The following is a 27,436-nucleotide window of genomic DNA, read 5'->3' as shown; positions in this document are numbered from 1 at the left end:
TCTCTGTTGCAATCGTGGTACATTTTTCCCCTCAATAAAATTATCTGTTCATTAAAAAAACTTAACACTTGTTCTTGATCAATTACCTTTATAACCATACAAGTTCATGTTAGGGGATAAATTATATATTTATTAATTTTTGACTGTGTTATTTGAAAGGTTTTTGTTAGTTTTGTCACCAACACGCTGCAGCAGTTGAACTGTTTCTTCCTTACTCTTCAGGCCCTTGATATTTTCTGTCTTTTCATTTTCCTTTGGCATGATGGTAAATTTTTACATGTGTGTATTACGTGTTTTATTGCGTGTCAGTATGGAAAAGTGATAGATTTTGTAGGTAAGCTTGAAGGAAAAGAGGATTTAACAATGCTTTAGATTTTTATAGTTATGAGAAAAGTTTACATTGGGAATTCCTTGGTGGCTCAGTGGGTTAAGTTTCCCGCATTGTCACTGCTGTGGCGCATATTTGATCCCTGGCCCAGGAACTTCTGCATGCTGCAGCCATGGCCAAAAGAAGGGAGGGAGGGAGGGAAGGAAGGGAAAGAAAGGTTTACATTAGTCCTATCACATTTTACCTGCATTGGTGCATTTAATAAAGATCTATCACGCACCTCCACTATGCCTGTTGCTGTATGGGGACTGGAACGATAAAGGATGGGACCTGTAGGTCCAGCTACCTGCTTTCTTTTAGATTCTACTTGTATTACTCTATACAGGTAGGGGTGAAGGACTGAGGAAAAAACGAGTATTTTTAGTGAACTTCCAGTGTGCTGGGTGCCTTTTGCATTCCTCATCTTATACAAATTCATGACCACACTGTGCCATAGTGTTACCCACATGTACAGAGGTATTAGCCTAAACTTGTTATGTAACTTGCCTGGGTTACAGAAATAGCTGGGCTGAGGGTCAAGGTTTCTGTGGTTGTGAGTCCTTTGCTTGGTCCACCAGAACCTCTACAGAATGGTTTTTGTTTGTTTGTTTGTTTTTAAGGGAGGTTCTTATTAATAGACATCTATGGTGAATTCTTATGTTAAGGGAAGAATGGTCACCTTTGAAATGTTAAAAGTTAAATTATTTAGTAATTGGGATTTTTATAGATTAATCATTTAAACCTAACTGCAAAATCAAATACTGTAGAAGCCATTACCCTTAAGTTAGTGTAATTCTACAATTAAAGCAATTTTGAAGAGGAATTCAGTCACTGAACAAACAAAATAGAACCATTGGCTTATATCTATTGATGTATAGGTTAAATATTGAAAGAGAATGTCTCGATGCAATGTTATACTGTCCATTACATAATCCGAACTTTATTCTAGAGATATTTGGGTAGAAAGGTGACATTTGGAAACAAGCAGTCTGCTATAATTGTGCCCAAATTGGTGTTTCTAGTTTGTACAAATTGAAAGTAGAAGTGTTGAAAGCAAAGCAGTGGAAATCAAGCTTGCATCTTTTACATATAAATCAGATTTTTCTGGCGCTTATCCCATTCACTTAAGATCATGCTTTCCTGGCCACAAAGTGGTGTCATGAACTAAAACAGTCCATCCTTGTCAAATATAGGGGCTGCCCATAACATGTGTAGATTTCATTGTATACTTAGTTGGTTCCAGTAAATTATTTCACAATCCATAGGTGGTCTTCTACTCATTAGGATCCTATCAGGAGTTCTGTGTGAATTGAGGTGAACTGAAGCCCATTAAATTAGGTAGAAGAGAAACCAATGGTCCTATATGCCAGCTCTGTGGCTTGCTTTTTGGCAGAACAAAAGCCAACTAGCACCAGCCCCATACAAGAAGGATGTGCGACTGCATGGAAATGAGCTGGGAGAGAGGCTGTGGCCAGAGAGGGTTGAATGAAGGGAAGCCCAAGCTTTCCTAGGGACTGGAATTCAGTGACACAGAAACATTTATAAATCTGCTTGTAGATCCCCTAAGAGCTTTGTAATTTTAAGATGAACAGCATTATTTTATCCTAATGAAATAGCAGTTTTAAGAGGTCTATGCCATTGGAGAGGTAAACGGTAAATTTCATTTAGTAGAAGGTTAAAAACATGAAAAAGTAGGCATGCTGTAAGGAGAAAGGTGTGGGGAGAAGGTTAGGCAGTATTATAATTCATGGTTCTGGAAAGAATGGGATTTGGGACTAAACCTGAGTTCATATCGTAGTTGCTACTGATTAGCTAAATTTCATTGGGCTTCAGTTGGTCAAATAGGGCTGTTAATCCTTTACTTGCATACATATCATTAAGCGTGGAAATACTGAAAAGGCATTTCTCCAGGTTCCTGGTGTAATGGGAACCCTTCTGAGGACTTCCATCTTCCTGTATAGTTTAGGCTCTCAAGTGTAATCAAGTGGCTTCAGTACCCAAGAAGGGGACAGGGGAACCGAGAAGAGGAGGGACGTTTTGAAGAAGTTTTATGCTCAGGAAGTACTCAAACTATTTGATGAATGAAATTTTCCTAATAGATTGGCACCTGCAAACAGCCATTGGAGTACTGCAGTTCAGCTCTTTGCAAACTTTCATAGAGCCCTCGGGGAGTTTAAATCTGGTATTATCAGAAATCCTCCCAAAGATTCATATGATAAGTACATTTTCCATCCATTAACACCATTATTAATTAGCTTCTCTTGGTAGCTAAATGATAGCCTGGGTAGATGGTAAAGAATGCTTAAGAACCATATATCCAGATAGAAGTATCAAATAATTCTTTTAACAAATGAACTTTACTTTGCAGATTTGGGCATAAATGAAGTATTTATAGAGGAAAAGTACTTCATTTTTTGTTTGTTTGCTTGGGGGCTGCTCCATGGCATATCAAGTTCCCAGGCCAGGGATCAGATCTGAGCCGTAACTGTGGCAACAATGGATCCCTTACCCACTGTGCCAGGCTGGGGAGCGATCCTGTGTTCCAGCTGCAGAGAGACTGACCTAAGTCAGCCTGGTTCCCATCCCTGTGCTTATTCTCTCACTCCTCACCCCTTATTTCCCCAAATCACTTGCAAGTGACCATTGAGAGCCCATTTTTCCCAGAATACTGGGCTCCATTAAATGAATATTTCCTGGACCATGGAATGCCTTGCTAGGGTTTCTGCCCCTAGAAAACCTAATAGAATCCATCTCGTGATTTACCCTTTCCCCCCGACCCCAAAGAAAATTACACATTGGGGCATGGAGGGTAGGAAGGTGATAATTCTGCTGTTGATAAATCAATATACTTAAGTTGATGCTGCTTTCACTTTACACTCTTACTTGAAACGCACCCTAGGAGTTCCCTGGTGGCTCAACAGGTTAAGAATCCAGTGCTCTCACTCCTGTGGCACAGGTTCAATCCCTGGCCCAGGATCTTCTGCATGCTGTAAGCATGGCCAAATAAATAAATAAAAGAAATGCATCCCACCTTAACAAGATCATAATCACATTAATGATAAAATAAAGAAATGTGAGTATAATTAATTTCTAAATGTATTTTTGAAGATAGTGGCGAAATCATTTTGTGTTGGCTAATTTCTTGGCTTTTTTTTTTTTTTTTTGGCTTTTTAGGGCCTCACCAGTGGCATATGGTGATTTGGAGCTTGGCCGCCAGCCTACGTCACAGCCACAGCAATGCCAGATCTGAGCTGCATCTGTGACCTACATCACAGCTCATGGCAATGCCAGATTTTTTTTTTTTTTTCTTTCTTTTTAGGACCACACTCATGGCATATGGAGGTTCTCAGGCTAGGGGTCTAATCGGAGCTACAGCTGCTGGCCTACACCACAGCCACAGCAATGCCACATCCGAGCTGCATCTGTGACCTACACCACCTACACCACAGTTCACGGTGACGCCAGATCCTCAACCCACTGAGTGAGGCCAGGGATCGAACCCTCAACCTCATGGTTCCTAATCAAATTTGTTTCTGCTGAGCCACGATGGGAACTCCCCAATGTTGGATATTTAACCCACTGAACAAGGCCAGGGATTGAACCTGCATCCTCATGGATGCTAGTCAGATTTGTTTCCACTGAGCCATGATGGTAACTCCCTAATTTCTTGGCTTTTGAAATGAGTATATTTCCACGTTTGCCAATGCCTTGTGATATGCCTATCGTTTTTTAAATGAGAAAACTATAGAAGAAGCTGGTTTTAAATAACTCACGCAGGCCCTCAAAACAGACTAATTTTTAGAGCCTAGATTAAAAATTAAAATACAATTTGTCAGATGGTAAGAAACTAACACCAATATCAGAAATCTACTTCAGCCGATGACATTGACAAATGTTAGAATTTGAGTCACCATCAACTTGCCAGATTATTTTGTCATCATCAGAACAAGAAAGATATCTTAGGGCTTATGAAGTGATATTCCTTTTTTTTCCTTGACAGTGGGTAAAAAACTTTAATTTGGGGAGGGGGGTTGGTAAAAACTGGAGACTCCAAAAAATTTATTTAGAATAGACGATTTTAGGCTTCTCTAGCCGGCCTCAGTGTGAATTCTCAGAAAACTCACTAGCAGCAAAAGTTGGGTCCTATTTACAATAAAATAATTGGTAGGTGCCAGAGGCACATTCTGTTAATACTCAAATGAACCCTCCAATCAGCTGGCTTTAGTCTGATTTTGCAGATCAGAAGTTGAGAGGCTCAGACGTTGAATATGTCAGTGGTAGCAAAAAGGAGAGGCAGAACTTGAATGCATGGCTGTCCAACTTCCCCTTCGCCCATTTCACTTTTCTGCTTATAATGAGATCCTTGTGTTTGGGGACATCTTTCACTTTTATTTTACATTATTTTATTTTCTAATCAGTTCTTAAATCATTTGTACACCTCACCATCTCAAATATTATCATTTATGTGATAAATACTAGGTGAGTGCTTTTTGAATAATGATATATGGCTTAAGCTCGGTTTCTCTCTTTACATGTTATATGGGGACTTTAAATATTGCAGAACACAGCAGTTCTGAATCAGGTACCAAAAGATCGTAAATGACATTGGCACCATGGATGTACAATAGTCTAGAGAAGCAACGTTTGTCCGAGCAATAACCTTGAACAGTGCGTTTTGTTTTCTATCAGTAAATCCTCAAAATGTCCAATCCAGGCTCATCATTCCCGGCTACATTCCAGCTACTCAGCTGCTTAGGGGTAAAGGAGAAAAGATGTGCTCGAAAACTGTGAAGCCACTGAACCTCTCTCCACACCATCCACTACTCCCTCCCTCTCCTGAAACGACCTGCTGTCCCTCTGTGCAGTGTCTTGGTCAGTGCAGCCTAATTCAGTCACATAATGAGTATATTAACTTAGCTCTGTCAACACTCCAAATACATTTGCCCGCCCTTAAGTAACAGGAAGATAACTATATTGATGTTCAAAAATGCTGAATGCAATTAATTTCTTTCCTTTGAAGAATGGCCATTGTTAACCATCCCAGCTTTACTATGCCTCTTCATTCTCTGCCACCTAAAAATAAATGATTTAGTTATGCACATTTATTCCATCCACATTCATTCCAAATGGAATTAATGTATTAATATTGGCCATTTCGGCATACGAAATCCACACATTCACGTGTCTTCATTAGTGTAGAATTTGTGATCCTGATCACCCTTTTCATTCAATCATGGGTGATTCTTTTCAGAGGGGTTTTGATTGCTTGATTTCATCTGAGCTGAAATGGGATCTTTGATGGTGAATGAATGCATTGAAAATAGGTGTTTGGGGGAGTTCCCTCATGGTGCAGTGGGTTAAGGATCTGGTGTTATCGCTGCAGTGGCTCTGGTTACTGTAGTGGAACAGTTTGATCGCCAGCCTGGGAGTTTGTGCATGCTGTGGGCGCAGCAAAAAAAAAAAAAAATTTCCCCTTGTGTCTGTATTACAACCTGGCTAATGTGGACCCCTGGTTGTGATTTTTCCACAGACTTTCAGTGTGGTTAAGACAGCTGGGCTTTCTCTTACTCCACGGTGTGTATGGGTCTGGATCCTGGCCTTTCTCCAAGCTCTCCATGGGAAAGCCTTGCCTTCGCTGGCTTCGTTGTGTGATTTTACATAACATGTTTCAGTGGATTTTCAATGGGATAAGATTAAAAGAATGATGTAGCCATCCATTTGGCATCTGATAAGCATTATCTTTTTGTTTTCCTGTGGATTAGTTAGGATTTTGTTTGCAGTGGCAGGAAAGGAGAGTGTTCTTAGGTGCATTTGGCATCCTCAGCTTTGACCTGCTTTCCTAGAGCTTCATTTCAGCTTTAGTGGAACCTAAATTATTAATATGATCTGTGCTGTATCTGCACACAGCGCTTCATCCAGCCTCTTTTTTTTTTTTTTTTTTTTTAAAGTGGTGGTAGGGATCTCTGAAATAGGAAAATTGATTTTCGAGGTTCTGTGGAAAGAGCAAATGGGTCCAAGCATGAGTTGTGGAGTCACATAGGCTTGGGTTTGAGTCTCCCTGTTGTCACTTCTTTGCTCAGTAGTTTCAAGGTGGTTACTTAACCTCTCTGAGCCTCTGTGCCCTCTTCCATAATATCACCCATTGCAAAAAGGGTTAAGAAGACAAAATTAAATGGGGCACGAAGGATCTGGCCCAGTGCAGTGATTCAGCGAATGTTAATTTCCTCCCACTTCCCTGCTCCTTTCCTTTTTCCCTGGTCCACTTGGAAGAAATGAGTTTTGTTTTATGCTCAGTGTATTTAGTGAGAGTCGTCAGTTAAAATGGGGAAAGTAAGCTTTCTGATATTAATTATAAGCAGGAGGTAAAAAAAAAAAAAAAAAAGTTAGAAGCCTAGGTATGTAAAGAAAAAACACATTTTATTTTTTGGTTGCACCCACAGCATGTAGAAGTTCCTGGGCCAGGGACTGAATCTGTGCTACATCAGCCACCTAAGCCACTGTAGTAACAATGCTGGATCCTTAGCCTGCTGAGTCAGCAGAAAACTCCAAAAAGTAGATATTTATGTAAAACGTAATCATAATTTTTATATTTAGATATATGTTACTTATACTCTCTATATTTTGTATATTTGTATGTATATTATGTACAGATGTACATATATTTGCCTATGGAATATATGTGGACATATGCATATAAACATATATATTCTCATATACACATATGCATTCTGTAGGTAGATACATATACACTTATATATTCCAATGGTAGAGTCCACAGAGGACAGTTAAGCCCAAGGCCAGATTGCATTACTTCCCATTAGGAAGAAATGTGGTGTGTAGAGAGCATGGAATGTAGGTTGCAGTGCAGGACGCTGGGGTCCTCTGGCGGTACAAGGCTCTTCCAAGGTCACTGAGCACAGCTCTGGCTTATTCTACTGCACCCCTTCCTGCCCCCCCACCACCGCCCCCAATGCAGGTGTTTCCATCTGCTTGGTGGACTTTCTATGCTGAGAAGCCAGTCCCTTTCCCTGCATATTCCTTAATGGATTTACCTTTGCCTTCCCATTAAAGGGACGCCTGGAGTGAAATCCACTTGGAGGAACCAGTCAGTGCAAGTTGACTTCACAGCTTGGCTCTCCTACAAGTGCTTCAGAGCACTTGTCTCTGATATGTGTTTCCCAGGGACAGTTAAAGAGTAGTAGGCACACCATGGACAGACAGAGTGTCTAGCTAAATATCACTGTCCAATCAGAGAAGACTTCTCTGAGAGCCTTTGACGGTATTTAATACCTGTTGTGCCACTTCTGCTCCCCGCTTGATTACCTATGACTTTCTGGGGCAATCTGTGAATCCTCTTACTTAGTTTTTCTCTTCATGTGAAGAATCACAGTCCACGGAGTTCCCATCGTGGCGCAGTGGTTAATGAATCCGACTAGGAACCATGAGGTTGCAGGTTCGGTCCCTGCCCTTGCTCAGTGGGTTAACGATCTGGCGTTGCCGTGAGCTGTGGTGTAGGTTGCAGACGCGGCTCGGATCCCGCGTTGCTGTGGCTCTGGCGTAGGCCGGTGGCTACAGCTCCGATTCGACCCCTAGCCTGGGAACCTCCATATGCCGCGGGAGCGGCCCAAGAAATAGCAACAACAACAACAACAAAAAGACAAAAAGACAAAAAAAAAAAAAAAAAAAAAAAAAAGAATCACAGTCCATTATAGACACAACATTCAACACTGGAAGGCCAAGATCACCCAGAGAGCATAACTGTTACCATTTTGAAATATGTTTTCCCAGTATTTTTCTGTGTGTGGATATACTTAGTGTCGTCTGTGTTTCTCTCCCTTTTCTTCCTTTCCCTCTCTCCCTTTTTCCCCCAAAACTAATGGAGGTGAGATAATAGTGGTATCTCCTTTTTTGGAATCTCAGTTTTTTCTCACTGAGCACTACATTATGAGCGTACGTTCATGTCAACAAATGTATTTCGGTAAGACTTAAGAGTGGATCTATATTATTCTACTTAATGGATGTACCAAATTGTATCCAGCCGACCTCTTATTTTTATATACTTAGTTCATTTCAATTTTCGTTATTGTGAAAAAAGGCACAAAGGACAATACAGCTTTATCTTTTCCCAAAACCACAGTGCACTCCATTTCTGCTCTCCGTATTTCTGATGGTTCCCTAGCATAGCATTCAAGGTCCTTCATTCTCAAGACAGAGCCAACATTTGCAATGTCACTTTCCACAAGTGCACTGTTTGACCTTAGTTCTACCCAGGACAGCTCCACCTTTCACCCTTCCTGGGGCATAACCCTAGTCTCCCACCGCTGGTCTTTGTGTGACTCGGCCTGCAATATCTCCTCCCCCACTCTTAAGGCTTATCTCCAATCCCCGCTTCTTCCTGGGACACTAGTTTACCAGCTATAATTTCTTTCCTCTTTTTCTTTCCCCTTTTGGCCACACCTGTTGAATATGGAAGTTCCCAGTCCAGGGATGGAATCCAAGCCACATCCACAACCTACACCACAGTTGCAGCAATGCCAGATCCTTAACCCACTGTGCCACAGCAGGAACTCCTTTTTCTTCTTAATCATTACAACTCTTTGTACCTCTGAGGAATCTTAAGATACTCTCCATGGAATTCTCGTCTTTTGTATGTGGATTCCTCTAGATGAAAAAGTCACAAGTCTTGATTTGGAATTTGGTCAGGCCCCTTAGTTGGCAACTTCTGCTTTTTTTTTAACTTGTATTTTATATTGAGGGCCATGGCACAGTGATATGGAGAGTACTTCCCAGAGCCAAGAATTCTCTCATGGTCCTGCTAGACTATAAACTCCTGGGATCCAGATCACTACTGATGCATAGTGTCTTCCCCAGACTCCCTTGGCTCTGTCCTCTGAAATGAATAAGTGGCTGTGACTACACAGTACTCTGCCCAGGGCTCTGTGCTCCCTCTCCAGCCTTTATTAGCTCCCCTGAGAGTTTTTAGGCCTGTGGCAAGAGAAGAAGCTGTGTCACATTCACCCGGGGATAGTATGATCAACCAGCCTGCTTCGTCCAGGAGTGAAGGGCTTCCCAAGTTGCAGGACCTTCAGTGCTAAATATGGGACAACCCAGCCCCTCTCCTCAAGGGGATATTAGAATTGGTAGAGGAAGTTCCTGCTGTGGTGCAGCGGGTTAAGAATCTGACTGTAGCATCTCAGGTCGCTGCAGGGGCAAGAGGTCAGTTCCTGGCCCAGGAACTTCCATATGCCTCGAGGGCCTCCATAAAAACAAACAAACAAAAAAGAATTGGTAGGACAGGGCAGGGGAGGAAGATGGGGATAAATAATAGAGCACGGGGGTGTCCTCTATGCCATCTGTCTCTATAGTCCTCTCAGCTTTGCTTCTTTTGAGGTTCTTGCCTTCCATCTATGAGTAAGACATAGCTCTTTCTACCCTAGGAGTCCAGCTCCCATGTTTTAATGCCCAGTGTCATCTGTGGGCCTTATTTCTTCCCAACTTTTCTGCCATTCCCTGATCATTTAAGCACAGTGGACCCTTCCACCTGCCATGCCATAGCGAGCATGGGAAAATGCATCAGATTTAGCTTTCTTTATATATGGTCTTATCTTGGGCTCAACATCTTGTGCTTGGCTTTTTCTCTCTCTGTCTCTTTAACTCCCACTGTGTGTTTTACTCACCTTCCTGTTTTGAGTATTCCCAAAACTCTCTTTTCCTTCCCCCGCCACCTGAGTCAAAGGAAGGACACCCCAACCTTCCACCAGGCTCACCCCTGGCTTGGTTGCCACTTTCATATATTGGGACACTCGACACAATAGATATAAAGAAACTTACTACTTTGCAATTTAATTCCAGTCTAGAGTCTTACATCCTAGTCAGAGGGAATCCCTCTAGTTTCACTGAAAATATTTAGATGGGATTATAACACAACAATAGGACAAAAATGTTAACATGTGGAAGCGAATCGCATTTTACTCCACTTTACATGGTTAAGACAACAAATGTGATTTCAAAATGTTTCACAATAAATACTGGATTAAAACATTCATTTCTCAGGCCTCCATTTTCATACCAATCACTCAAATCATATATGATGCATTGGTAATGTCTTTATGGACTGCAGATTAAAATCTATCTATGATTTGATCACTTCATTAGAATGAGTAAATGATTGGTTTCATTTTGTTTAGTGAAAAAAAAAAAAGAGCTATTCTAGAAATCTGAATTTGAACTTATAGGACTCACATGAAGGACACATTTGTCAGTTTTGAAGGGCAGGGTTGTGTGGAAAATTCCCAAAGAGTGTCTAGAGTCACAGAATGTTAGAGGTGAAAGGAACCTTTGAGGTCACTGAGCCAGGCCCCCTGCAGAGCCTGCCCCTCCTTGACAATAGCTCTGTGAATTGCTTATCAGTCTGGGCGTATGGACTGCCTGTGACTGCCAGTGTCCTACCGCTAAACATAGCCCACACCATTTCTGGACAGTTCTAAATGTTAGAATATACTCTCATTTTGAGACTAAATCTAGCACCCTGTTATGTCTGCCCATATGCCAGCTCTTTATATAGATGAAGTGAGTGATGCCTTTTTCCTCCAAGCTCAGTGTTCTTTGTTTCCTTAGCTAGTCCTCATAAGATAGTCGCAAGACCCCTTAATTCCCCGCTTAGCCACCGTGTGTACCCCGACTTAGCATAATGGTTTGCGTGTGGATTGTCCAGCTCATGTTAGGTTAATACAGCACAGCCTCAGCTGTTGCCACTATTTGCACTATTTGCAAAAGGTCACAGTCATTTTAGGGAGAAGACCATTAAGAACCTGTTCAGTCCCTTTTCCTGGGAACTTTGTCTCTGTTTTGCATATGGATTTTTATCCTTCCTTTTCGACTTTTAGTTTTGTCTCCTGATTGTCATGGAAAGGCAGTGTATACATTTGGCTGGTTTGTGAATACATTGGAACGTTTATAAACAGTACCTAAAAATTGATTTATAAAGATGCAAAAGCTTTGTCCCTTCTAATACTTTATCTTCTGTATCTGCCAATGGAATAGCTCCCATTACTTTATCCCTCATACTTTTTTTTTTTTTTTTTTTTTTTTTTTTTTTTTTGGTCTTTTGTCCTTTTAGGGCAGCACCTGTGGCATATGGAAGTGTTCAGGCTAGGGGCTGAGTCAGAGCTGTAGCTGCTGGCCTATACCACACCCACAGCAATGCCAGATCCAAGCCAGAACTTTGACCTACACCACAGCTCACAGCAACACCGGATCCTTAACCCACTGAGAGAAACCAGGGATTGAACCTAAGTCCTCATGGATCCTAGTCAGATCCATTTCCACTGAGCCATGATGGGAACCCCTATCCCTCATACTTCATAATTATTTTCTTTTTAAAAAACTTTTATTGGCGTGTAGTTGACTTACAATATTGTGTTAGACTCAGGCATACAGTGAAGTGAATCAGTTATATGTATACATGTATCAATTCTTTTTCATATCCTTTCCCCATTTAGGTTATTAGAGAGTATCAGGTAGATTTCCCTGTGCTATACAGTAGGTTCTTGTTAAGTAATTATTTCCTAAGTAATTACTAAGTACCAACCATATGTCTTGCATTGTTCTTTCTCTCTTCTGCTTGGTTCTGCCCTTCCATTTTGTTTTTTCTTGTCTTCTTGATCATAAAAGTATTTACTAGAATTCATTAGAACAGATGGAAATATTTCAATATCAGTTAGATACCAGAGAGGAACAAATTGTGTAATGTGGCAAACCTTATCAAAGGTTGATTTTTCATATATTTCAGATCAACCAATTTAATAGGTAAACAGTTGGCTTCTTAGAGACTCACTTTTATGGACTTAATCCTTAGAAACTAAGACATGTGGAATTACCCTGATGAAAAATTTAGCCAATAAAAAGGACATAAAAAGAATAAAAATTAGAAATAATTTGTTATAGTGCAGTGAATATGAAATACACACTTTTATTGGTCATTTTTTTACATTGAAGAAGAGTTGGTTTGTGATGTATTAGCTTCAGGTATATATCAAAGTGATTCAGTTATAATTTGGTCATTTTTGAAGCTGGGTATGACTTGAGAAGGGTTCAATATTCCATTTGTTCTGCTTTTCTTTATCTTTAATTTTCAGATTTAAGACCTAATTTTTTTTTTAATTTTCCCACTGTATAGCAAGGGGATCAAGTTATCCTTACATGTATACATTACAATTACATTTCCCCCCCCACCCTTTGTTCTGTTGCAACATGAGTATCTAGACAAAGTTCTCAATGCTATTCAGCAGGATCTCCTTGTAAATCTATTCTGAGTTGTGTCTGATAAGCCCAAGCTCCCGATCCCTCCCACTCCCTTCCCCTCCCATCAGGCAGCCACAGGTCTTTTCTCCAAGTCCATGATTTTCTTTTCTGAGGAGATGTTCATTTGTGCTGGATATTAGATTCCAGTTATAAGTGATATCATATGGTATTTGTCTTTCTGGCTCATTTCACTCAGTATGAGATTCTCTAGTTCCATCCATGTTGCTGCAAATGGCATTATGTCATTCTTTTTTATGGCTGAGTAGTATTCCATTGTGTATATATACCACATCTTCCGAATCCAATCCTCTGTTGATGGACATTTGGGTTGTTTCCATGTCCTGGCTATTGTGAATAGTGCTGCAATGAACATGCGGGTGCATGTGTCTCTTGTAAGTAGAGTTTTGTCTGGATATATGCCCTAGAGTGGGATTGCAGGGTCATATGGAAACTCTATGTATAGATGTCTCCAAACTGTTCTCCATAGTGGCTGTACCAGTTTACATTCCCACCAACAGTGGAGGAGGGTTCCCTTTTCTCCACAGCCCCTCCAGCACTTGTTATTTGTGGATTTATTAATGATGGCTATTCCGACTGGTGTGAGGTGGTATCTCATGGTAGTTTTGATTTGCATTTCTCTTATAATCAGCGATGTTGAGCATTTTTTCATGTGTTTGCTGGCCATCTGTATATCTTCCTTGGAGAACAGTCTATTCAGGTCTTTTGCCCATTTTTCCATTGATTGATTGGCTTTTTTGCTGTTGGGTTGTATAAGTTGTTTATATATTCTAGAGATTAAGCCCTTGTCGGTTGCGTCATTTGAAACTATTTTCTCCCATTCTGAAAGTTGTCTTTTTGTTTTCTTTTTGGTTTCCTTTGCTGTGCAAAAGCTTTTCAGTTTGATGAGGTCTCATGGGTTTATTTTTGCTCTAATTTCTATTGCTTTGGGAGACGAGACCTAATTTTTTTTTCTTTTCTTTTCTTTTTTTTTTTTTTTTTGTCCTTTTAGGGCCACACCCATAGCATATGGAGGTTCCTGGGCTAGGGGTCGAATCAGAGATACAGCTGCCAGCCTGCACCACAGCCACAGAAACCCAGGATCCAAGCCTTGTCTGCAACATATACCACAGCTCATGGCAACGCCAGATCCTTAACCCACTGAGCAAGGCCAGGGATTGAGCTTGCATCCTCATGGATGCTAGTTAGATTTGCTTCCTCTGAGCCATGATGGAAACTCCAAGATCTGAAATTTTTGAGGATTGGTTTCCCATTGGTGACAAATCCCAGGAGTTGCCATCCTAGCCTTCCATTTGAATCAGGATAGAAAAAAGTAAACAGATCCTCCCATTCCCTTAGGAAATGGGATTGTTCCCAGCATAAAACCCACAACATTGTTGATATTTTCATCAGCAGGCAAATCAAAAACAAATTTACCCTCTGCCACTTGCCATGCAGTGGTTTGCACTGGTATTATCTACCATCACCAAAAGGGGTCATTCAAGGGATAGACAATGAATTTTCTCGGACAGCCATCTCCACTTTATCTCTGTGGTTCCTTGGAACAGCCTCCCTGCCACCAAGCAGCCAAACATGGCAGCCAACACCTATTGCTTTGATGCAGAAACATTTCAGGTCAACAAATATGTATATGACTTGGGAGTGCAAAGAGGAATAAGACATGCTTCCAGTTCTTTGGAACCTAGTAGTTTCACAAGGGAGACAAGTTGAGAAGAATTTAAATCATCTCATTGTTGATATAGAAAATGTGTAAAGTGACATGGAGGTTGTATGAGAGGCAGGTCTATCAGGACCGAGGGCAGAGAAGGAGGAGGGATTGAACCTAGAGAGGAGGAGGTCAAAGCTGACCTGGAAGACTGAGAAGTCTAGGCAGATGGTGTAGAGAGCATGGTGAGAAAGACTTTCAGAGGTTGAATGGCTCAGACATGATGGCTTAACGTGGGATGGAAGAGAAAGGAAGGGGCCAAGAAGGATGTGTTAGAGATGTCAAATGTGAGCATCTGAGAGGCTGGTTACACCTTGCATTAAGAAAGGAATGTGGTGGAGTTCCCATTGTGGCTCAGCTGGTTAAGAACCTGAAGTTGTCTGGCAGCCAGGTAGCAGGAATGTAGCCGGGAATGATGAGACTAGACTTTTAGATGATTTACTAATAGAAAACAAAACATATTGCTCAAGGCTATAGCTTGGACAAACGTTGCTTCCCTAGACTATTGTGAATCCACGGTTCATGTCAGTTATGATCTTTTGGTACCTGATTCAAAATTGCTGTGCTTTGCAATAATACTTAAAGTCCCCATGTGACATTGGAAAATAGAGCTTAAGTCATGTATCACTATTCAAAAAGCACATCTTAACTAGTACTTACCATGTAAAACAGATGAATAATAACATTAGTGATGGCAAGGCATAGTAATGATTTAAAAACTGATTAGAAAATAAAATAATGCGAGTTTGCTTTGTGGCTCAGTGGGTTAAGAATCTGGCGTTGCCACAAGCTGTGGTGTAGCTCACAGATGTGGCTTGTATCCATTGCTGCCATGGCTGTGGTGTTGCTCAGCAGCTGCAGCTCCATTTCAACCCTTAGCCTGGGAACTTCCATATGCTGCAGTTGCAGCTATAGAAAGGAAGGAAAGAAAAAAAAAAAAAAAGAGGAATGCAGAGGGATTGGCTTACATTGTACAAGACGTGCTGCCTCCCTTTCTCATGCTTCCCCTTATTTGTGTCACCTGTTAATATTTTTGCAAAGTAAAAAAAGTCATGTTGACTTTTAACTCGGATCTTCCATATTATCTCAGAAATATCAAAGTTCTATACTTGGAACACCCGAGAGCATAGGAATCCACTCAGCTGATAAATTAGAAACCCAGAGAATAATTACCGAATTATTGTGAGAAATGTTGAAGCTGTTGCTTTTGGTCTAAGCTGCCATTCATTGGACATGATGAATTTAGAAATGCTAGTGAAAACGCCTCCTAACCTTTTTTTTTTTTTTTTTTCTTGGACTTTTTAGGGCTGTACCCATGGCATATGGAGGTTCCCAGGCTGGGGGTCGAATCAAAGCTACAGCTGCCAGCCTACGCCACAACCACAGCAACGCAGGATCCAAGCCATGTCTATGACCTACACCACAGCTCACAGCAACACTGGATCCTTAACCCACTGAGCAAGGCCAGGGATTGAACCTGCATCCTCATGGATGCTAGTCAGATTTGTTTCCACTGAGCCATGATGGGAACTCGAAGGCTTCCTAATTTTAGATTATGATAACCTTCATAGAAAGAACTGTAGTATTATAATCATGTTCGCCTATGGACTATAAGCATTTGTTATATTTACAATAAACCCTTTATGACAATGTGACATCTTTTAATGTATCCTTCCATTTTCTGAGCAATGTAACTAGGGGTTTTTGTTAAAGATAGAAGTAGAAAAATAGAAGAAAATCATCCACACTAAATTACATGATCAATCTGTTTCTTTCACATGTCCTTGTTTGATTTTTCAGAAGTTTAAAGACACGAAAGAAAAAAACATCTTAAAAAGAAAACAGTTTCATAAGAGCAGTTTTTTCTAACAAATATGTTCATTAACAAAAATGGGCTTGATTACACATGAAATGTGTGAGTGCTCTGAAAGTTTGCCAAATGGATTCTAATATCATGCATTAGTTTTAACTTTTTTGGAATGTGCTACTTTTATTGAAAGAATAGTTCACATTTGGAGCTGTGTTTTAAAGACTCCTTCAAAAATATTAAATGCACTCTACTGACCTTTTATAAACCACTTGTGGGAAATGTATATAGTATTTTGATGGAAAATGTTGCTCAAATAGTGAAGCTCAGATACCCCTAAGGAATGTCATTGTCCCCAAATTCATAAGGTTTTTTTTTTTTCTCATTCTTGTTGAATGTTTGTGTTCCTGTCGGTTGTATATCTTTCACTGGCTTGACAACTGTGTATCGGTATTTGCAGTTATTAGTTCCAGCAGAAATGAACAGATATCTAATCTGAGTTTAGCTTATTTGAGAGTCAACATAGACAAAATGAGAGAAAACAGTCCACAGTTTGTTTTTGTAAAGATAAAACAGGTATCTGCTGCTAAGTGCAATAGATAGTGAGCTTAAACAGGAAGTTGCCTGGATAGAATGTTGTAAACTGTGTAATGACCCTTGACAATTGAAAAGAATCTTTTTATATTAGGATAGTTGAGTCTCAATGTGTCTGTCTTCGAGGTTCTCTATGCAATGATCATAAAATGAGACACACATAGTTAATGAAGAGAGGCTTTCCTAGACTCAGTGTTTTGTGCTGTAACCACAGCTGGGGCATTGCCTTCAGATATGGCTGGAAGTCCCAAGGTCCCTTGTGTCATAATGGGGAATGTGTCAGGAATGCCTGACCCAGAATTTTAGCTTGAACTTGCAGTTTAATGTAGAGCTTTTAATTGAAGTCTCAGCAATATTTACTTTCATCTCATAATAATAAACTGTTCATGGCAATGCACTCACACCAAGGCAGAGACTGTGGCACCAGGAATCCCTTGATTTTTTATGTGAACCTACAGCAAAAGGCATTCTTTTTGTTTATTTGCTTTACAGTTATACGTCTGGAAAATTCTAAAAGGAACTCTCTGCTTAGAATCTTACTGGGTTTTTTTTGTTTTTTTTTTTTTTTTTTTTTTTTTACTGTTTCCAGGAGAATTTTTAAAAATCGAGTTGGAATTTACTTGAACCAAATACAGTGATGCGAAGTGTATATTTAATGTTTTAACAAAAATGCATAGTTGTTGAACTCATTCACCCAATAATACATGTCTGACGTTTCACTGGCTCTGAAAATTCCATTGTGCCATTTCCCAGTCAGCATCTCCCTTCCTCTTGGAGCAGCCAGTGTTAGGATTTCCAGCACCATTGTTGATCCAGGACCAAAGAGGTATCTTTAAAGTTATGGTTTCTTGGAATTCTTTGGTGGCTTTGCAGGTTAAGGATCCAGCATTGTCACTGCTGTGGCTGGGGTCACTGCTTTGGTGCAGGTTTGATCCCTGGAACTTCTGTATGCTGAGGGCACAACCACAAAAAATATGCTCTCTTTTTAAGGAATATTTCAGAGATATTAGGAAGTACAGCATTGACCAAGAATAAGGGTCTAAAACTTGACCATATAGAATTTCAATGGGTTGTGTCTAAAACACCTGCTAGGAGTTCCCTTTGTGGCTCAGAAGTTAACAAACTCGACTAGGATCCATGAGGATGCAGGTTTAAACCCTGACCTCAGTGGGTTAAGGATCCAGCATTACCATGAGCTGTGGTGTAGGTTGCAGATGTGCCTCAGAACCTCATTGCTGTGGCTGTGGTGTAGGCCGGCAGCTATAGCTCCAATTCAACCCCTAGCCTGGCAACTTCCATATGCTGCAAATGTGGCCCTAAAAAGCAAAAAACAAAACAAAACAAAAAACAAACAAAAAATCCACACCCGTTAGCACCCTGAGTGTCCAACTGCTACTCAAGGAAGAGCAGGTCCATTTCCAGCCTGTCAAAAAATTTTCAAGTACTTTTACTTCTTGTTGCATTTTAAATTTGGCTCTATTTTAATTCCCACTACTGGTGAAAATTGCCAGCAATGCCTTGTGATTGGACCTTAACTCTGTGTGGTGTGTACACCCTTGTGTGGGTGGAATAATTGATTAATTCATGGAAATTTGGAAGAATGATCAATAAATGTCATGGGTGAAGCTGAAGATCTCAATCACAACCCTCCCCTGCTGCACCCCAAATGTGAGTACCAATGTTTGCCTTGATATCATTGCGGCCTCTGGGAGGCGATTGGAGAATAAGCAAGATGTTCTTCCCATCTATTTTTTTTATCCATGAGTATGTTCCATTGCCTCAAAGGTGAAGCTCTATCATTTGGTTCTCATAGTAACCAGACAAAGAGCATGTCTGTTCACTCCCTCTGGAATGGGGTAAGGGGTGGGGGGAGAGTTAGAGTTGAGCATTGTGTATTACCTCTAAAGATTTTCTTTTCTCTCCTTTTAGCTAATAAGCCCTTCTTGATAGCTAAATTTCAGAGGGAGGGTTAGGATAGATCTGAACAAGGCAGAGAGAGAAAAGATTCCTGGATAGAGGGCTACTCCTATTTCAAGATTGCAATGCATGGAACATAGAATGAAATTGCAGTGCCCGTTGTAATTTATTCTCTTTATTAAAATAGACAAGCATTAGACAAGCCATAAAATTTCCATCTGCATGAACAGCAGGCTTCCACCATCCAAAATACCCGCTTCATTTTAAAACACCCGGGACTGAAACATTTTACTCTTGGAGACCGACAGAATTATAGTACTTTGTTTCTGAAAGTGATGGGTCCCCCTCATCGGTTCCTTGGATTATTACTATGTCCCTTTCAGAGGGTGTCACTTAGGACATGTCTCGGGAGTTGGGTCAGAAAGAATCTGCAGTGCAGCAGAGGGAAATGAATGGGCTCCCGGCTTGGTGATGCTGCTATAGTTCTGCTTTCATCACCTCACCAGCCTAATCACCTTGAGAAGGTGAACAAAAGGCATTTGGACACAGTGTGCCGATGATCCGTCATCAGACACCCATTGTCATTTTAGTACATTTTCTACCATTGACTGAAGGACAAAAGGCTTTTTCATAATGGGAAGTAACCATTCCAGGGAAACGTGAACACCTTCTTCTTGGGCTAAAGAAGAAAGTCACTTTTGTTCTTGATAATTTCCAGTGTGTAGGTTCCCTTTCTCCTTCACAGCTCCCTCTCGGGAATGCTTGTCCTGTCCTGATTCCTTTTCTCTCTCTCTCTCTCTTTTTTTTTTCTTTTGTTCTACCCAGTTATGTCAAGAGTTTCTTGCCCTTTGTGGAGGTTTAAGTTCTTCTGCCAGCATACAGTTGATGTCCCGTGCGAGCTGTGTTACATGTAGATGTGCTTTTTGGTGTGTTTGTGGGGGAGGGTGAGCATGTCCTCTTACTCTTCCGCCTTCTTGCCTCCTCTCTCACGTGTGTGTCTGCTCTTGATAATTTCAAAGCCAAACGCTTGCTGGACATTTTAGCCATGGAAAGCAGAGAGTCTTGAAAAGATGGTTTGAAAGGTAATTGTAAATTTTAATCTTTTTAGCAAACCGTTCCCCTACTTTGGAGAATATTCGGTTTCAATTTTTTATAAAGGCAGTCTGATGAAAAATTTAAACACACTCTTTTAGGAGCAAGCCTCTGTCAGGTGTCAGGCTGAGCTCCGCTTTGGTGGGGACAGTTATGTAAGGTGGTCTGTGCCATCTCCCTAAATAATAGAACCCAGGGCCCTTGTGCTGGCTCATTCCTGAAGACATCATGTTGATGGTATTTCTGCCTGGGTTAACTTAAGTGTAATAGAAAACTTTAATGTTACTCTGCTGGAATATCATTGGCCAGGGTGGGGGTTGGGCTCTGGGGGTTTCCTTATGCCAGAGGGTAAAGTAGGGTGTCCCTTCAGCAGTACAATCATGAAAATTCAGTAAGAATAAAAATGATGTCAGAGGAACTCCCTGGTGGCCTAGCGGTTAAGGATCCAGTGTGGCCACTGCTGTGGCTCTGGTCACTGCTGTGGTGTGGGTTCGATCCTTGGTGTGGGAATGTCTACATGTTATGGTGTGGCCACAAAAATGATGTCGGCACAGGTTTGTCCCCTGGATGAAGTGATAGGATATTGCATTCATTGGAAAGAGACGTCTCAGGACACTGAAGAAACTGTGGAAAAAGTCAATGTTTTGAAATCTGAAAAGGTATATATTGACTTATTTACAAAGGACTGGCACATACATTGGCACATTTGATCCTTGTAACTCTGTGAAAAGGATATTCCCATATTCAAGAAGTTATACTCCTTGCTCAAGCTGAGTTAGCTACCAGGTGACTGATGCCTGAGTGAATTTTCTCCCTCCTCCTTTCTTTCTTCCAACACGTGAGAGCAGAGAATGTTGTCTTCTGAATATGGGCCTCCCAGGGCCAGGGACACTGGCGTCCTCAGGTTCCAGTGTTGCTCTTGAGGAAAGTTTAAGCCTTGAGACACAGGAGTGGTGGTTGAGCCCCCGAATAAAATATAAACAGTGTGTGGAGTTCCTGTCATGGCGCAGCAGAAACAAATCTGACTGGGAACCATGATGTTGCAGGTTTGATCCCTGGCCTTGCTCAGTGGGTCGTGGATCCCTCATTGCCATGAGCTGTGGTGTAGGTCTCAGACATGGCTCGGATCTGATGTTGTGGCTGTGGTGCAGGCTGGCAGCTGCAGCTCTAATTTGACCCTATCCTGGGAACCTCCATATGCCTTGAGTGCAGCCCTAAAAACAAACAAACAAACAAAAAAGTACACACATACACACACACACACACACACACACACATATATAAAGAACAGTGTGTGTCTGTGTCTGTGTCTCCTATGTGAGACTAAAACTGGAGATGAAAGCGGAGTTCCCGCTTTGGGGCAGTGGGTTAAGGATCCAACATGGGGGCAGCTTCCTTGGCCCAGGAACTTCCATATGCTAGGTGTGTGGCCATTAACAAAACAAACAAACAAACAAAAAACTAAAAAACAGCTGAAGATGGAAGGAAAATTTCATGCTTGGTGACAAAGCATACCATCCTGTTGCTCTCTATACACTTCCTGCCATGTGTTGGCCTCTCCACACGCACTCCAGCATCAAGCATTAAGTTTTTCTTTCTTTCGCAAACCTCATAGTTGAACAGTATTCATGTCACTATTGTTTCAGTTTGTATTACCTTGTTATTAGTGCAAATAAGTGTTGTTTCCTATGTTTGTTAGCCATTTGCCTTTTTCATTTATGAATTGCCTCTTCACATGACTCATGTCTCCTGCGGTTGTCATTTTTTCCTTTTTATTTTGAATAATCCCTGTCTTTCAGTTCAGAAGTAACTACGAAGGCCAGTTCATGTGGTTCTCATATTCTTGTAACATGCCATAAACAAGTAGAGATTGAGTTGGTACCAACATAAAACATTAAAGCGAAGATCTATTTTTAAATAACCAATTCCCTGGTCACAGAATCAGAGAAAGAAAAATTCAGATGGTATAGATTTTTAACATTTCAAAGAAGATAGGCAAGGCAGGAGTTCCCGTTGTGGCACAGAGGAAATGAATCTGACTACAAGCATGAGGATGAAGGTCCGATCCCTGCCTTGCTCAGTGGGTTTAGGATCTGGCATTGCCGTGAGCTGTGGTGTAGGTTGCAGACATGGCTCGGATCTGGCATGGCTGTGGCTGTGGCGTAGGCCAGCAGCTACAGCTCCAATTCGACCCCTATCCTGGGAACCTCCATATGCCACAGGTGTGGCCCTAAGAAGACAAAAAAAAAAAAAAGAAGATAGACAAGGCCAAGTTAGGACTATAGCAATACCTGCTATGGATAGCAGTTCCCAGACTTGGTGTAAACCAAGGAAGTGAACACATCTGTTTCGTTGCTTCCATATCATTTGTTTTAGAAAACTAAGATGCTGTTTCTTAAGTGTACATTCAGAGCACAGTCAATGTTGCTATTCCTTTTCTCTCTGGCACCAAACACCTGAAAAATCGAATACCTTCTGTCTTACTCTGCCAGAGCAAAAGCTTCAGGCATGTAACAATTTCAGGCATGTAACCACAGGGACAGCAGTGAAGATGCTGTCTAGAGAGTATCCTATTGGCCTGGAGGAGATATTAAAAGTGTTTCCTATCCTGGTAAGGTCATTAGCACTAATATTAAAAGGGAGACAAAATGTTTGGGGTTTTTTGTTTTGGGTTTTTTTCCTTTTAATTTTGTTGGATTATAGTTGAGTACAATATTGTGTTACCTTCAGGTGTACAACAGAGTGAATCAGTTATATATATATATATATATATATATATATATATATATATATCCATTCTTTTTCAGATTATTTTCCATATAGGCTATTCCAGCGTATTGAGTATATTTTCCTGTGCCATACAGTAGATCCTGATAGATGAGGAGGTTGGGATTAATAGATACTCACCACTATATATAAAATAGATAAGTAACAAGGTTTCTGATTAAAACATTTTTCAAGTATAATGAGTTAAAACTTTTATCCTAAAAAATAAATGTCTTGCCCTTGGCAGGAGAGGGCCTACTGAGGTTTGATATATTTTACAAAGATTAAGTATGTATGAGGTTGCTCTGGCAGCCATTGTATTCTCTGTAGTAGTATTATCAATTATTATTATCACTGTCACTACCACTGACCCAGGTCTAGTTTATCCCAGTGATTGGGTGTCAGCTCTGCCTTCATAGTCCCTGTGATTTATCTTGTCTCCATTGCTTTCACTCTGTGGACTTGGATTTGTTAATTAAGCCTACAAAGTCTCTTTGCTTATCTATACAATGGAGACAGTAATCTTCCTTGTCTCAGGATGGTTGTGGGGAAACTTCCTGAACTGGTCAGCATAACATTACCTCAACATTTGGAACTGCTAAATAAATCTCTGATGCCTTCTTAAATTGTCCCATTCAAGAACAACCTTCAGATTAAATCTTGGTTGAGAATTTTGGAGATAAGGTTCTCATTACTAGCCAACAGGAGGTGTTTTCTTAAACACTTAGGCAACCAAGAGAAATACTTCTCACCTGTGGGCAGTGCTTCTAACCTCACTCACTGTTATGTCATTCAAGCTTCCCTTCTAAGAACAGATTGGCCTTTTGTTGTTGTAGAGATTTATTCTATAACAAATATTTGAAAATTGTCCAGTGAAAAGGATGATGGATGTTATCTCTAAGGGTTCGATTAACAGAACCAAGAATGGAAACTGAGAGGGCGCTTCAAAATACGCTCATCCATAACCGATTTCCTAAGAATGTATCCACTGTGGGTGTTGACTTCGTTAATACCATTTTGCAACTGAGGTGTGTTTGATATTGAATAATATCTCTGTGACTTGAAAAACTGAGTTGTTTCTAAAGAAATTTTGTACATGGAGGAAGTTTTCCACTTTCCTCCTGTCTTTTCCGTCCATTGTTCCCTTTTTTCCAACAAATATTTTAGCACCTGTTTATCAGGCTTTGCATAAGAGGATGGGAAGAGTAGTGGTAAATAACGGTCAGCGCTTTACTCCTTTAGATTTTAAGGTCTATGTGTTTTCACACCTAGAAATTTTCAACACATCTTCTATTTTACCCTCAAACGTGTGGTAATTTTTGGTTGTTTCTCAGAGAAATAGATGTACAAAATAGCACCTGTTAGGATATGGTCCCACATCACCTGAGAATATGGAAAATGTCTGCCTCTTTAGGTTTTATTATTTTTGTTGTTGCTATTTTCTTCAAAACATATGGTTCTTCCTATTTATTTATGATTGTATTAATTGCCCATATTAAAAATGATTACCATATTTTCCCATTACTTTGGGAAACAGTTTATTGGCCCATTTCATTTTTTTTAATGGCAACAGTCTGCATTTTCATTGTCTTTTTTTGTCTAACAAATTAGATACATTTTTATCATTAGTTCTTTCTTCTCCTGAGACACCTCTTTTTTTAAAACTATTTTTATTTTTAATTTTTCTGTTGACCAATAAAATTTATTTTTTAACGATTTTTATTTTTCCATTATAGTTGGTTTACAGTGTTCTGTCAGTTTTCTACTATACAGCAAAGTGACCCAGTCACACATATATATACATTGTTTTTCTCACATTATCCTCCATCATGTTCCATCACAAGTGACCAGATATAGTTCCCAGTGCTGTACAGCAGGATCTTATTGCTTATCCATCCCAAATGCAATAATTTGCATCTATTAAATTAACCCCAGATTCCCAGTCCATCCCACTGAGACACCTCTTTACATCATGTGTCAATCACTTGAACAGCCTTGCAGAATCATACTTTTCGACTGTTCAGTTGACCAAGATACATAATAGTTTTCTTGCTCTTCTTTGCTTTTCTCTTAAAATTCAAACAAACAAACAAAATACTTTCTTCCATTTAACTTCAATGGGCTACCTGCACTTGGCTGTGGCCAAATACTTAAAAACCCAAAAACTGGCCTAATATTTTCATATAAACTTTTAACATTTCTGCTAGAAGACAGAATATAGAAAGGACATTATACACATACATTCCCTTTCCCTATTTGTGATGGCTTTTTCACTCTCACTTTTGATTCCTACCTTATATTTGGTTCCATAATTTATCTTTGATTCTATAGTATATGTTAAGGTCTGTTTGTTTTGTTTCTGGTACTTTTGAAGTTTGTGCATCTTAAGGAAAATATAGTGCTTCAAATTCATGATCAGAGAGTGTCAGTATATTTTCCAATAAGAAGACATTCACATGCTCCTTCAGACCTTAACACTTAGGAAAATGTCACCCTATATTCCTAGTCATGTCTCCTGAGCTTGAAAGGGCCTGTGTTGTGAGCATAATAGTCATTGCAACGCATGTTCTGAACCCTACAGCTGTCTTCCATACCCTGCCCTAGCTTGGCCTCTCCTCTCCACTAATAATTCTGGCCTCCATCCGGACACCATCTTGGTTGGAGGAGGGAGGTATTGGTTAAGACTGCCTTTAGCTATAAAGAGTAGTATCTCTGGCTAACAGTTGTATAAACAAAGATGGTTTCTTTTCCCCACAAAACAGCTACTTTAAGTGTAGGCAGCTGCTGGTTCTAGTTCAGAGGTTTAGTGCTGTTGGCTTTCACTCCTTGCTGGTCTAGTGTCATACCTCAAATCTTCACTAAGAGACAAAACAAGTGGAGAATAGGGCTGGATCCTTTCAGTGCCCTTATCTGTAAAAGGAAATGCCTTTCTAGAAACTCTTCTTGCTGACTGACCAGCACTATATGTTCTAGCTCCCTCAAGCTGCAAGGGGGGCTGAAAAGGGAGGTAGTTAGGCTTTTTCCTGTGGAGGTAGCCTAAGAAGAGTTGGGGGTTGGGTCATCCAGTAGGTGACCAGTGAACAAGTCTTCTGCTGTTCAAGGTAGCCCAACCCATTCACCTTCCCAAGACCAGCATGTGTGAAGCTTGAGTTGCTCAGGCAGAGGATCCTGAAGTTGTCATCAGCTAGACGGAGCATTCTTCCTCAGCATGGGCCACATGACTACCCATGGTGCCCACTGAGGGCTAAGGGAAGAATGGATCAACGTGTAGGTGTCTGGAGTCCCTGGATGTTGCCTAAAGCCAGCTGCTGGAGGTAAATGGAGAGTGCTGAATGAGGAAATATCACTTCCACCTGATATTCCATCCTGGTCCGTGGGCATTCCCCTGATGAAATGCGAAACCACAATGCTGACCACTTTTGTTCGTTAAGGTACTATGGGGAGCTTTTTGCCAAAGCACTGCTGGCTCATGTGTGATGGAAATTTCTAGTTTGGGACAGTCGGCTTTCTGTCTTCCTAGAACTTTCATATGCAGTTTTAGATAGTTATGGTCACCCACTTGCTTGATGATGCAAATTTTTGCTCAGAGTAACAATCACTACAGTTCTCTGAAATGACAAAATATACAAAAACATCTATTTATAGGAAATATTCTTGGTTGTACCTGAACAGGCATGTAATGTAAAGTGTATTTTATCCTTCCTAGAGTTTATCCTAAGAAGATAATAAAACAAGTGTGCAAAGATAAATGCGCAAAGCTTGGGGGATTTTAAAAAATTTTTAAATTTCTTACTTTACAGCTGCACCTGTGGCATATGGAAGTTCACGGGCCAGGATTGAAGCTGAGCCACAGCTGCAACCTATGCAGCTTTAATCCACTGTTCTAGGCTGGGGAATCGAACTTGCACCTCTGCAAAGACCTGAGCTGCTGCAAATTCTTAACCCACTGTGCCATGGTGGGAACTGCTTGGGGGATTTCTGTAGTGGTATTTTATAACAAAATTTGGAAACATTCTAACTCATCACTAGGATTTGGGTTAAGTAGATAATGGAACACTATGGAAGGATTAAAAATGATCATGTAGGATATCCTCATAGCTTAGAGATGCTGCTAGGCATGTCAAGTAGGCTGTGTGGATGTGAGGCATAATCCATTCTTACGGATTTACAAAGCTGAGATTATGCATTTTCTGCACAATGGTAGACAACGACTGTCTTCTAAAACATGATTTTTTTTACTTTGTTTTTCTGTATTGTTTAACATTTAAGACAACGTGTATTTGTTTTATAACCAGAAAGTATGATTTTCTTCAAAATAATTTTCATAAAAATACACGTTAAGTTAACGGAAACCTAGTGTGAGTTGCTGCACATGAAACCTCTGTTGACTAGAACCAAACTAACACCAACCTGAATTAACAGACCCTTTCCTCTTTACTTTATGTTCACAAGAGTGGGAAATCAGAAATATGTCGTAAGTAATGGTTTTCCGAATATGTTTTGGAATGTATCTCCTCCATTTCCTCTATTACCTTATTCTTCTGCAATGAATAAGATCCATGACTGTGAACTCTTGGTGGTTCCTTTCTTACTGCATAAAGTGGCTGGAACTCTGTGAAACACAATTGAACTAATGCATTTATGAAATATTTTCAACATCAAGGGCTAAACAAAAAGTGTTTTCTGGAAAGTTTTAAGCTCAGTGTAAACAAAAACTAAAAAACTAGATTTACAATTCCATTCCCTGAACAGTCCAATTAATAAAGCATTCACCAAGGGCATTTCAAAGGAGTGGTTTAAAAATTCCTCTTTGGAATTCCAGTGTGTCTCATGCCTGTTACTAAAGATCAGAAGTATAAGTGAAAAC

At 40.3% G+C, this 27,436-nt stretch overlaps 1 protein-coding gene and 1 long non-coding RNA gene across 36 annotated transcripts in view; both read left to right on the top strand.

Moving 5' to 3' along the window:
- The window catches only part of ANK3 (ankyrin 3), a 777,589-nt gene that overhangs the window by 396,132 nt on the left and 354,021 nt on the right, over positions 1-27,436 (top strand).
- On the top strand, positions 2,372-6,689 carry LOC146396833 (uncharacterized). Its single transcript, XR_014827970.1, has 2 exons — positions 2,372-3,268; positions 3,723-6,689. It is a non-coding gene; the product is annotated as an uncharacterized LOC146396833 (long non-coding RNA).

Source organism: Sus scrofa, chromosome 14, assembly GCF_054392235.1.
Source record: "Sus scrofa isolate SSC_HxYL_T2T_F1_AM1 chromosome 14, Sscrofa_HxYL_maternal_Yorkshire_Landrace_v2.0, whole genome shotgun sequence".
NCBI classification, from domain to species: Eukaryota; Metazoa; Chordata; class Mammalia; order Artiodactyla; family Suidae; genus Sus; species Sus scrofa.
This window is presented reverse-complemented; position numbering and strand designations above follow the sequence as displayed.